General features: G+C 46.2%; 1 protein-coding gene across 2 annotated transcripts in view; it reads right to left on the reverse strand.

Moving 5' to 3' along the window:
* The window catches only part of dpf3 (double PHD fingers 3), a 67,438-nt gene that overhangs the window by 27,318 nt on the left and 27,148 nt on the right, over positions 1-12,972 (reverse strand). The window lies entirely within an intron of this gene.

A 12,972-nucleotide genomic window follows, 5' to 3' on the forward strand; every position in this document is an offset into this window, starting at 1 on the left:
ATCCAATTCAACAGTCGGCGGGAGCTAACGGTAACTAGCTTGTTACAGCACCGTAAATACACAAAGATGGCAGAGTATCAAGTAAAACCGCCTGAAAAGTTTTCATTCAGAGCAGAATATCGGACCAAGTGGATAAAACGCTTTGACAGGTTCCGGATAGCGTCAGGTCTCGATACACAAGCCGATGAAAACCAAGTAAATGCACTGATTTACAGTATGGGAGATGAAGCTACGGACATATTAGTCTCTCTACATCTCCATCCAGAACAAGCGAGTACGAGACAGTCAAACAAAGGCTTGAGGCTCACTTTGTAGCTTGCAGAAATATCATTTTTAAGAGAGCTAAGTTTAATCAGTGGCAGCAAGAGATGGGCCGAGAGTTTTATCACCGCGCTGCATTGTTTAGCTGAACATAGTGGATACGACCCACCACATGAGGAGATGGTAAGAGACAGGCTTGTGGTCGCACTCAGAGACATGCGTTTATTCAACAGTTACAAACGGATCCAGAACTGACACTTGAAAATGCAGTCACCAAAGTAAAACAAAGTGAACTTGTCAAGAAGCAACAGGAGATGTTGAAAACTAACTTTAAACGAGACGTTCTCAGCACCCAACTCGACAGTGTGCACTCAAGGCCACAAGGGGGCGCCAAAGTCCAACAAACAAGTGGCAGCCGAACAGACGCTTAAAAAAGTCAAACTCTGCACAGGGTGTGGTGACACTAAAGGTCACACATTTAAACAATGTCCAGCAAAAAGAAAGGACATTATGCGAGGGTGTGCAAGTCTAAACAAATACACAAGGTAAATGTTGCATTAGTAACAGAGGATTCTTCATCAGATGAGATTGCATTTTTGGGCTCCTTGTCTAGTGACTCTTCAGACAGCCCGTGGATGACAGAAATACAAATGGACAATAGCAATGCAGTGTTCAAAATAGACACTGGTGCAGTTAAAGGCGCAATGGACGATTTTTTGGCGATTTGAAAACGCAGGCGGAAGTGCGCATGCGCACTCCCCCGTGTGGACCGATACAACACACACGTGCGTTTGTTTATTAGCGCAATGAATCGCATCGCATCTGTCGTCTCCCGTGGATATCTGTCCATTTCTGCGTCAGCTCGAACAGTCTTTCTCCGTCTTCATTTTGCCCCGTCCACTGAGGGAACTATATTCTGATAGATCAATGCGCTTAGACACGCGGAAACGTGGGATGATCCGCCCACGGCTGCAGGTGAGCGATAGGTGCGTTTTATGATTGATACGTGGCAGGATTAATCGGCAGTCCACGCCACGAGGAAATAAGACTCAAATTTATGCAAAAAAAAACGTCCATTCAACCTTTAAAACTCACATGTATGAAAAAAGACAGTTCAGTGAACTTTAGACAACAAGAGCTGATGGGGCCGGGCAGGTCGCCACTAAAGGTCAAAGGCAAGTTTACCGCAACACTCACTAGAAAAGACACAATGGAGGAGATTCATGTGGTTGAAGGACCACCTGAATGTCCTCCATTCTCTTTTCCGGACTTGGCTCAATGAAAGAATCTTTTCCAGACTTGGCTCAATGAAAGAATACAACATTGAAACTGAGGCACATTCTCCATCTCATCTCAGATTCATCTTTCTAAAGAATCATCTCTGCTTACGACTTTTATAACTCCCTTTGGTCCCTATTGTTGCAATTGTCTGTGCTTTGGACTCTCTTCAGCACCAGAACACTTCCAGAAGCGCATGCAGCAGATTCTGGAGAGCTTGGAGGGCGTTGTGTGTCAAATGGATGATGTTCTCATCTGGGGAGCGGATCAAAAAGAGCATGAGGAGAGGCTAAAGAGAGCTCTTGCGCGTCTTTGGGATTGGGGCGTGACGCTAAGTGCGAATTTTCAGTGGCATACGCATCAAGAGCTTTGAGCATCACAGAGCAGCGTTACGCACAAATCAAGAGCGAAGCACTAGCCACAACGTGGGTTTGTGAGAGATTTGCTGAGTTTCTGATTGGAAAAGACTTTGACATCCAGACCAATCACAAACCTCTGGTCCCACTAGGGATGCGTACCGGTACGACGGACCGGACTTGTAAAAACGTTTCAGTTCAGGTCAAAAAAAAAAAAACGAAACCCCGGTGATTCGGTTCTGGACTCATACAAAATCTAGCACTCACACACTATAACCTTTTCGTTCTAGAATCTAAACCATCTTAAACCTTCCATAGATCGCGAAATTTGCGCTGGAAAACATGTAAACAATGCCATGCGCACACGGATCCTAATTAGTGACGCACGCGTCTTCCCCGAAGTTGAACCCGGCGAAATTAGTTAAAAGATACGAGAGACAGGAGCGCCTCGTACGTGTGAGAGACAGGAGCGCCTCGTACGTGTGAGAGACAGGAGCGCCTCGTACGTGTGAGAGACAGGAGCGCCTCGTACGTGTGAGAGACAGGAGCGCCTCGTACGTGTGAGAGACAGGAGCGCCTCGTACGTGTGAGAGACAGGAGCGCCTCGTACGTGTGAGAGACAGGAGCGCCTCGTACGTGTAAGAGACAGGAGCGCCTCGTACGTGTGAGAGACAGAAGCGCCTCGTACGTGTGAGAGACAGGAGCGCCTCGTACGTGTGAGAGACAGGAGCGCCTCGTACGTGTGAGAGACAGGAGCGCCTCGTACGTGTGAGCGACAGGAGCGCCTCGTACGTGTGAGAGACAGGAGCGCCTCGTACGTGTGAGAGACAGGAGCGCCTCGTACGTGTGAGAGACAGGAGCGCCTCGTACGTGTGAGAGACAGGAGCGCCTCGTACGTGTGTGAGACAGGAGCGCCTCGTACGTGTGAGAGACAGGAGCGCCTCGTACGTGTGAGAGACAGGAGCGCCTCGTACGTGTGAGAGACAGGAGCGCCTCGTACGTGTGAGAGACAGGAGCGCCTCGTACGTGTGAGAGACAGGAGCGCCTCGTACGTGTGAGAGACAGGAGCGCCTCGTACGTGTGAGAGACAGGAGCGCCTCGTACGTGTGAGAGACAGGAGCGCCTCGTACGTGTGAGCGACAGGAGCGCCTCGTACGTGTGAGAGACAGGAGCGCCTCGTACGTGTGAGAGACAGGAGCGCCTCGTACGCCTCGTACGTGTGAGAGACAGGAGCGCCTCATACGTGTGAGAGACAGGAGCGCCTCGTACGTGTGTGAGACAGGAGCGCCTCGTACGTGTGTGAGACAGGAGCGCCTCGTACGCCTCGTACGTGTGAGAGACAGGAGCGCCTCGTACGTGTGAGAGACAGGAGCGCCTCGTACGCCTCGTACGTGTGAGAGACAGGAGCGCCTCGTACGTGTGAGAGACAGGAGCGCCTCGTACGTGTGTGAGACAGGAGCGCCTCGTACGTGTGTGAGACAGGAGCGCCTCGTACGCCTCGTACGTGTGAGAGACAGGAGCGCCTCGTACGTGTGAGAGACAGGAGCGCCTCGTACGCCTCGTACGTGTGAGAGACAGGAGCGCCTCGTACGTGTGAGAGACAGGAGCGCCTCGTACGTGTGTGAGACAGGAGCGCCTCGTACGTGTGAGAGACAGGAGCGCCTCGTACGTGTGTGAGACAGGAGCGCCTCGTACGTGTGAGAGACAGGAGCGCCTCGTACGTGTGAGAGACAGGAGCGCCTCGTACGTGTGAGAGACAGGAGCGCCTCGTACGTGTGAGAGACAGGAGCGCCTCGTACGTGTGAGAGACAGGAGCGCCTCGTACGTGTGTGAGACAGGAGCGCCTCGTACGTGTGAGAGACAGGAGCGCCTCGTACGTGTGAGAGACAGGAGCGCCTCGTACGTGTGAGAGACAGGAGCGCCTCGTACGTGTGTGAGACAGGAGCGCCTCGTACGTGTGAGAGACAGGAGCGCCTCGTACGTGTGAGCGACAGGAGCGCCTCGTACGTGTGAGAGACAGGAGCGCCTCGTACGTGTCAGAGACAGGAGCGCCTCGTACGTGTGAGAGACAGGAGCGCCTCGTACGTGTGAGAGACAGGAGCGCCTCGTACGTGTGAGAGACAGGAGCGCCTCGTACGTGTGAGAGACAGGAGCGCCTCGTACGTGTGAGAGACAGGAGCGCCTCGTACGTGTGAGAGACAGGAGCGCCTCGTACGTGTGAGAGACAGGAGCGCCTCGTACGTGTGAGAGACAGGAGCGCCTCGTACGTGTGAGAGACAGGAGCGCCTCGTACGTGTGAGAGACAGGAGCGCCTCGTACGTGTGAGAGACAGGAGCGCCTCATACGTGTGAGAGACAGGAGCGCCTCGTACGTGTGAGAGACAGGAGCGCCTCGTACGTGTGAGAGACAGGAGCGCCTCGTACGTGTGAGAGACAGGAGCGCCTCGTACGTGTGAGAGACAGGAGCGCCTCGTACGTGTGAGGGACAGGAGCGCCTCGTACGTGTGAGAGACAGGAGCGCCTTGTACGTGTTAGAGACGGGAGCGCCTCATACGTGTGAGAGACAGGAGCGCTGGTAAGATCGCTGGCTTTATTTGAATGGTTTTAAGCTGTGGCCATGTGCGATGTTGTGATGGTTGATGGCCGCGTGTTAAAGGGGCGTGGCCGTGTGTTAAAGGGGCGTGGCCGCATGGTAAAGGGGCGGGGTCAGCGTGGTCTTGTCTGGGTCTTTGTGTAAATATTAACGAAATAAGTGTCATGGTGTGGTGTGATGTATTTGGCATTAAGTAAATACTAAGTCAAAGTAATATTGCTTAATTGTTGCATTCATTAATTGGAGTTTATATTTTGTAATAGTATTTTGTATTTGTATTCTACAGTTGTTAAATATGGTCTGGTGTTTAATGCTGCTAATATGATGTATTATTTTGATTTGTTGTGTAAAATATTCATATTCTACTTTTGATACTGCTAAGTTGATGCTTTATAGTGATTCTAGTTGACTTTTATGCTAGTTTTTGTAACTCTGTTACTTAATTATTTACACTGGTGTTTTGTCTGTTTGAAGGTTTTTACTTGAATTTGAATAAGATAAGATAAGAAAAGATAAGATCATCCTTTTTGGTCCACACATGGGGAAATTTCCTTGTTGCAACGCAGGTAGATACAGAGGAAAAGGACAGATAACATATGGGAAGTTTAAAAAACACTCTTAATAGAATTAAGTAATAATGGATCTGCAAAATGAAAGAGTGGAAATGTGTCTAAAGGCAAAACATTGTATCAGATGAAACGGCTACTTTGACCCTTGACCCAGACTGACCCTGTCAACAATACTCAACATGCTCTTGTTCCTCAAGTAAAACACATGAATGTGTGTTAAATGTTAAGCTATAGTTTAGCAGCTAGCTCGTAGCTCGTAGCTTGTGATTTGTAAGTTGTAACTTCTGTTAAAAACAGTGAATAAAGCAGACAGTGAGTTTATTTCAGTCTGCAGTTAAACCTTGTGTTTGATAGTCGTCCTTGTTCAAGTGTCTAACTTAATTGAGCTAAGTAGCTTGTGTTATGCTGTTATAACATTATGCAAATATGGCATGGTTCAGGTCCGGACTCATTAGGTCCGGACCTGAACCTCTGGATTCGAATCCGGACCTGAACCTGAACGTGGGTTTAGGTCTGCATTCCCACTGTTGGGCTCGAGGAATCTGGATGAACTTCCTCATGAGATTTTCATTCCCAATATCACATGTGCTTGGCAAGGAAATTGCAACCGCTCTTTCAAGAGCAGCGGTTGTATGTGCAGAGGAGCGCCAACACGAGAAAGAGATCGACCTCTACGCAGACGCAATCATCACCAGCTTTCCAGCAACAGAAAAAAGACTCAAAGAGATACAAATCCATCAGGACAAGCACGAAATCCTGCAGCAGCTCAAGCAGTTCTGTGTGAGTGGTTGGCCGAACAAGTTTGAAATAAAAAAAGACTTTTCAACCTTACTTACCTTTTGCAAGTGAACTAACTGGTCAGAATGTTTTGTTGTTACTAGGTTGTAGAGTCAGTTATGTCACATAACTAAGTGCAGAGAAAGAGCTAAACAATCTGTACCACGCAGGTCTTAGTAACGAACTCATTGAGAACTGTGACACATGTGCCAGAGAGAGTGCACAACAAAGAGACGATGTTGGCTTCAGGCTTTCCTTCAAGACCGTGATGTACAGTAGGTGCAGATCTGTTCCAGTTTGGTAAAAAACAATATCTGACTATTGTGGACCTTTCAAGGTTCTCTGAAGTCGCCAAGCTGACATCTACCACTTAAGAGGCTGTTATAGACCATTGTAAGTTTATTTTTGCTAGGCATGGCATACCAGAAGTAGTGAGCTCAGATAACGTTCCAAAAGTTTGCACAAACGTGGGGCTTCTCACACATCACATCTAGTCCGCACTTTCCACAACGTAACAGGGAGGCAGAGCGTGCAGGTAGAACAATCAAAAACCTGTCAACAAAGTCCAGTGATCCTTACTTAGATTTGATGGTTTACCATGACTCACCCTTAGCTAATGGGTATAGTCCCACAGAACTGCTCATGGGACGAAAGACGAAACACACTTCCTGTCATTCCTTCTCAGCTCAATCCAGATAGAGCTGGATGAGCTGGAAGGTGATAAGAACAGAACATAGTTACAGACTAAAACAGAAACAGAACTACAACAAACGACACAGAGGTCACGACGTGCCCAGTCTACAGCCTGGAGAGCATGTGTGGGTCAAAGACATGCATCAGAGGGTCCTACATTGTGGAAACAGGTATCTCTCTCGTACACCTGTGGCTCCACAGCTGCACTTCAATGTTCCGGACACATCTTCAGAGAACAAGCCTACAGAGACTGAGTCAGTCTCACCTGAGGTACTTCCTGCTGCCCGAGTCAGAAAAACACCTGAGTACTTAAAAGACTGTTACCTAAAGTGAAAAGGTTTTGGGGCAGAATAATGAGAACCTGTGGCCCTTTTGTCGTGAACGAATAGACAATGACTAATTTGAACACAGTTGTTACTGTTTATTCCCATATTTGTCCTATTTTTCTCTGTTTAGAATAATGGCATGGAATTGTTTCTGATTTTGAGTATTTCTGTGTAAAGTATAACTATGTAAAGCAAGGATATGCCACTGGCATGTCACAGGACATGTGGCTGCACTGGCTCATATTGATGGCCATATTTTTTATTTTGTTGTCCAGTTTGAAATGATTGATTAAAGATGCTTTCGAATTGGAAACAAGTTGTAGTGTTTGAAGGCAAGATTTGCTTTTGCTACATGTTTTAAGTGTTTTGGGAGAGTAACAGCCTTTTGCAAGCAAAATGTGTCATTTTGTCCAGAGAGCGGGTGTGAACTGTTTTGAGAATGTAATGTCAGAGGTGACAGGTATCAAAACCATCGAGAAAAACTGTAAACAATAGAACAATTATATCATTATATTCACTCATTGTTGAAAACAGCAGCACAAAAACATTCAAAACACTCCTGGCATCGTCCTGTAGGCGAGAGTCCATGCGGCCGGCATGAGCCATACTTGTATCTGGTAAAATGAATGGAAGTCTATGGGGAGTGGGTGGGGGACCCCGACGGGATGGGGAGTGACATAATGACAATTCCACCCCACGGTGGCATGGGGAAGGCTCAGAGCTTTCAAACGATGTATAATATATGGTTAGAGTGGAAACGGCTATATTGTTTTTGCTCGAAATTTTGTTTTTTTATTCTGCTTTCTTATTCTCTTTGAGCTCTAATTGACCCCCTGAACATGCTCAAAAACTCACCAAACTTTGCCCAAAATTCCGGCAAAAAATGTAGGGTTTTTTTTGCGTTAAAAATGGCACCACAGCGCCACCGACAAAAGTCAAAATACATTGCGCCTATGGAAGACGCCCCTACGTCAACTTTGTCGTAGAGCTACGAAATTTGGGCCACGCCCCCAGACAAACCCTATGGCCGCCAACTTTATTTGAAAATGAAAAGACACTGAGTCAGCAATTTTGCTCATGTCGAACTTTAACGAACTCCTCCAAGGGTGTTTCGCCCACTGGCCTCAAAATTGGTGTATGTCCTCTAGACAAGTGGGGCATCTAAAGTTATCCAAATTTTTAGGGTAACTTTTATGGTCTACATAGCTGCAAAGTTACCGCAAACGCATTTTGAAATTTTACAGATCTAAAAATTGCTCCCATTTGAGCATAACAAGTCAGATTAGGACCAAATTAGAATCAGTTGTTAAACGTTCAAGTTTGGAGCGGTTTATGGTGAAAAAATTTAAATGGGCGCGACAGCGCCCCTTTAAGAGTGAATTTTAAATTAACATTGACAGAAAAAAAATAGTTTTACGAAAATTTTCTAAATTTTTCCCAAAATTCTATTTTGATGTCCTGATCAAAAAAGCCAATCAGACCAATGCCCTTATTTTTAGCTATGACATAAACATCCCATGTTATCCCTATGGGAAAATTGCAAAATAGCTCAAATTTCCACATTTTTATGTGTCACACTTTAACAAACTCCTCCTAGTGCGTTTGCCTGACCAACCTAAAATTTTGTGAGAATCATCTTCTGCACTTGGGCATCAAAAGTTATCCAAATTATTATGATATTTTTAACGGTGTATGAGCGGCAAAGCTGCAAACCTTTCCCAGAATTAGAACTATTTGGTCTTCAGAGTGGCCTATAAACAAAACAGTTTTTCCAAATGACATGGCATTTTGCACAAAATTCTAATTTTGCATCCTGATCAAAAAAGTATGGGGGCCGAAGTTATATTTTGTACGGCGTAACCGACAGAAACCTCCCATGTTATCCCTGTGGGAAAATAGCTAAATCTCAAAAATTACCAAATGTTTACACTTCACACTCAATCAAACTCCTCCGTGGGCTATAGCCCGATCAAGAATATCATTCTCAGGAATGTAGCATCAAAAGTTATCAAATTTTTTATCGGGACGCAAAGTTGACTGACTGTTCATTTGCACTGGTTACACACAACATTGGCCATGTCCAATGTGTCGCCGTCTTGTTTCGTTCTTAGATGACACACACAATGAGGGCGCGTTAGCGCCATCTTTCTAAAATCCAGAGAGCAGAGAATTGGTTGGATGCCGCTTGCGGCTTTAATTTTGTACTGAATTAACTTTTTCAGAAACAAAACCCCGGCGTAATAAAGATAACAAATGCTTACGTTATCTTGTGCTATCTCAAAATATTTCACAGTCATTCAGGTTTATGTATCTAGCATTTTATCAGTTTAACGGTTTAAGAAAGTCCAAAACATTTTTTAAATAAGTCACTGATTGTGTCGGGTTCAGACACAATGAGTGCTGCCGACACGAGAGACCAGAATTACGGTTCTCCGTCCCTGCGGCGCACGTCCGGCTCGCGTCGGCCCGGGACACGTTCTCCGTCCCTGCGGCGTACGTCCGGCTCGTCGGCCCGGGACACGTTCTCCGTCCCTGCGGCGCACGTCCGGCTTGTCGGCCCGGGACACGTTCTCCGTCCCTGCGGCGCACGTCCGGCGCACGTCTGGCTCGTCGGCCCGGGACACGTTCTCCGTCCCTGCGGCGCACGTCCGGCTCGTCGGCCCGGGACACGTTCTCCGTCCCTGCGGCGCACGTCCGGCTCGTCGGCCCGGGACACGTTCTCCGTCCCTGCGGCGCACGTCCGGCTCGTCGGCCCGGGACACGTTCTCCGTCCCTGCGGCGCACGTCCGGCTCGTCGGCCCGGGACACGTTCTCCGTCCCTGCGGCGCACGTCCGGCTCGTCGGCCCGGGACACGTTCTCCGTCCCTGCGGCGCACGTCCGGCTCGTCGGCCCGGGACACGTTCTCCGTCCCTGCGGCGCACGTCCGGCTCGTCATTTTCCCTCTCTCTCTCTCTGGGGTGTTGTGTTACATCTGGACGAGCGAGGCAGCGTAACAATGGCCGCGGTCGACCCGACACAAAGAGCGCTCTTTGGTTTGGGCTTCTCGGGTTCCTGGGATATTCCTCTGCAGAGAAAGTGCAGGACACACTCACTCGTGGAAACGGGAGGATGTGCAGGAGCTCGCATCATTTAAACCATTTGAATATTCGTAGTTTTAGAGGTTTGGGCTGGTTACAATTCACGACGTCTTTCCATCATTCTTTTCCATTTTCAAAGCGAGGTTTCTGTTAATTTCGTGATTAAATACCACAGATATTGATTGAGAGGGTTTTATTCAATAATGCCAATAATTACCCAGCAACCACTGGGCCAAAACATATGAGAGCGACTTTATTTGTTGAATTATTGTTTAGAGGGTCAAAAGGGGCGTTTCTTTGTGTAAATTCTGCATAAACTTTGTCTAGAATGAGTGTGATGTCACTTCCTGTGTGTTTGTCCCTGGTGTGATGTCACTTCCAGTCTTTTTCCACAGATTTTTCAAAGTTTTCTCCACAAATACCTGCTCAATCGGTGTAAAACTATCATTTATATGTACAACAAGTATAAATACACCAAATAAAGTCAACATTAGAACATGGTAAAAATCTGGACTAGAACAGGACCGAACCAAGACTGAGACTGAACCTGGACTAGAACAGGACTGAACCAGGACTCATGAACGCACTTGAAGTCAGTCTGGACCTGGATTTGAACCTTCGACCTCAGATTTTACTGCTGTTTCTTTTCGAGTGCGACTTGAGGCAGATACTTTACGTTGTGGACTCATTCTGCATTCGTTGTCTTTTAAACATGCAGGTCAGAAAGTGTTTGTGGCATGAACCCTTGTTTGTTCTTTTCTTTACGTTCTTGTGTTATTTCAGTTCTTGTGTTGGTTCCCAGAAAGCAGAAGGACATTGGTTCAACTCTGATATTGTGTTCGAGGTTTTGGTTCTATCAAAACTCACTCAAACTACCTCCGTTTTATGTGTTAGAGCGCCCTCTGCTGTCAGCAGTGGGAATGAAACAATAAACAGATGTTGACTGTTAATACAGCCACACGTTCGCTGTGAACACAAATTGACCAAACGAGTCGGGTTTATGGACTTAGAGGACAAATGTTAGGCAAATCTGCATTTTTGAGCTTTTAACCCTGATCCAACTTTGTTCCCTCATCAAAAACACACCTGGAGTAGCATTTATCTTCAGATTGATTGATTGATACTGTGTAGAAAGTTCTCTCCTTAAGCATTAAAAACACTCTTATCGGAATATGTGTGATGTCATATTCGACCTATGACATGGATTTAAGTCCAAAAACGGTGAAAAATCTAGGATTTTTACCTGCAACGCCAAAAAAAAAGAAGGAAAACATAACTCGAAGTACGTTTTTGAAGAGAAAACAAAAATAATACATGGTGGTTGAACTGGTTAAAAGCTCAAAAAGTAAATTAAATCACATCAAATAATGTATCCTAGGTCTGAGTTTCAGTCGTTTTAACTCCTGCATGCATCAGTTAATCATAAAAGTCCCTCACGTACAAACCGCTGGTACAGTCGATCACAGGGGCCCGTTCAGGGGCCCGTTCAGGGGCAGCGCCGACGTAGTTTTGGGCCCACGTGAGCCACTGCCACTGAACCAAGTGACCCAACGCTCTAAACAGAGCCATGTGTTCAGATCTACAGTCTGTAATGTTCAGCCAGAGAGAAATGAACTCACCGCGGAGCTGAAACACAACACTGGGAGGAAAAACCACCGCAATCCACAATCCCAGAGTCAAATCTGAATGCTCGGCTTCTTTTTACACGTCAGAAATGTCAGGTAACAAAGGAGATCATCCAAGCCGTGTAAATGAGTACTAACTGCTAAAAAATGAGACAGAATGAATAAATGTTTTACACCATGGATACTGGTTTTGTCTTCATTTTTCCCAGTTTGATTAAAAGATAAACAAAACTAAAATGTGTTGTGTCTTTTCTTTGCATTTTTTATGGCGTTCCCAACATTTATCTGGAAGAAATTCTTAGTTAGTGGCGCCAAAACTGTCAAAAAGTCATCACAAGAGCAAGAGCAAAAAGAGACAATTTAAGAAGCAAGATTAAAAGGTTTTAAACAATCTATAGTTAAAATAAGAAAGTGCTTTTTATCCATCTGTTTTTCTCACATTTACTTTGTCATTCAGAAAGTTAAATCTCATTAAACTGGTCCACACACTTGAGGAACAGTGTTAGTGACGTCCCTGATCTGATCCGAACTGCACTTAGAGGACGACGACCGCAAAAAAAAAAAACTATTCGTGCAGAAAAAGAAAGTGAAACAGTGCGTTAAAGTCGCTATTGACTCTGTAGCTTCTCCTTTCTGAAGTTTTCCCGCATAAATCCTGATAAATAAATGAAAAACAGACTCGTAAAAAGAGTGCTGGACTAAAACACCACCATTAATCGATTAAACGACAAAAGCTCTATTCCTTTACGACACTACAAAGATTCATATTGGAGCTGAGACATGTTTAAATGTATAATATGTGTAATATCGCAAAATTGAAACGTTGAGTATATGATCTATGACAAAAACGGTGAAAAATGAGCTCAAAAAGAGACAGAAACGTGCAGTGCGATCTCCCAAACAAGAGTACAGAGTGGTGAAGTTTGTTAAGTTCGGGAGCAGGACCACACCCCTTTCACGCCCCTTCCTGCAGCTACACTATTTAAGCATCCAGGTCACACACATCAGCGTTCGTGACTTCGTGCCCCTGCCTTCGACCCTCTTCTAATCATTATTCTACTTTATGTCCTTGATGGGGGTTGCTTGAAGCCCCAAAACTGCATTCATTCCTATACTTTTGTGTTGTTCATGTTTCTCGTATGTCAATAAACACTTTACGTCGTAGCCGGGGGTTGTGGTCCTTGCTAGCGAACTGCATGTTTATGATCCATTCTCGTTTGAACTTCAACCAAGACATTTACAGACACATTTGAGCACATTCCTGATCATCTTGAGTCCCGCTTACCCTCTTTCCCTCTCCAAACTGCTTGTGTCTAAATGACCAAACGCCCCAGAGCCGCAGAAACGGTGCCTCCGTGTTTCTGCCGCTCGACCGATGAACCGGACGAGTTGCGTTTTCACCGCAGCGACATCTACG

This window comes from Eucyclogobius newberryi, unplaced genomic scaffold (assembly GCF_026437365.1).
Source record: "Eucyclogobius newberryi isolate DKJ021-1_F unplaced genomic scaffold, fEucNew1.0.hap1 SCAF_1, whole genome shotgun sequence".
NCBI classification, from domain to species: domain Eukaryota; kingdom Metazoa; phylum Chordata; class Actinopteri; order Gobiiformes; family Gobiidae; genus Eucyclogobius; species Eucyclogobius newberryi.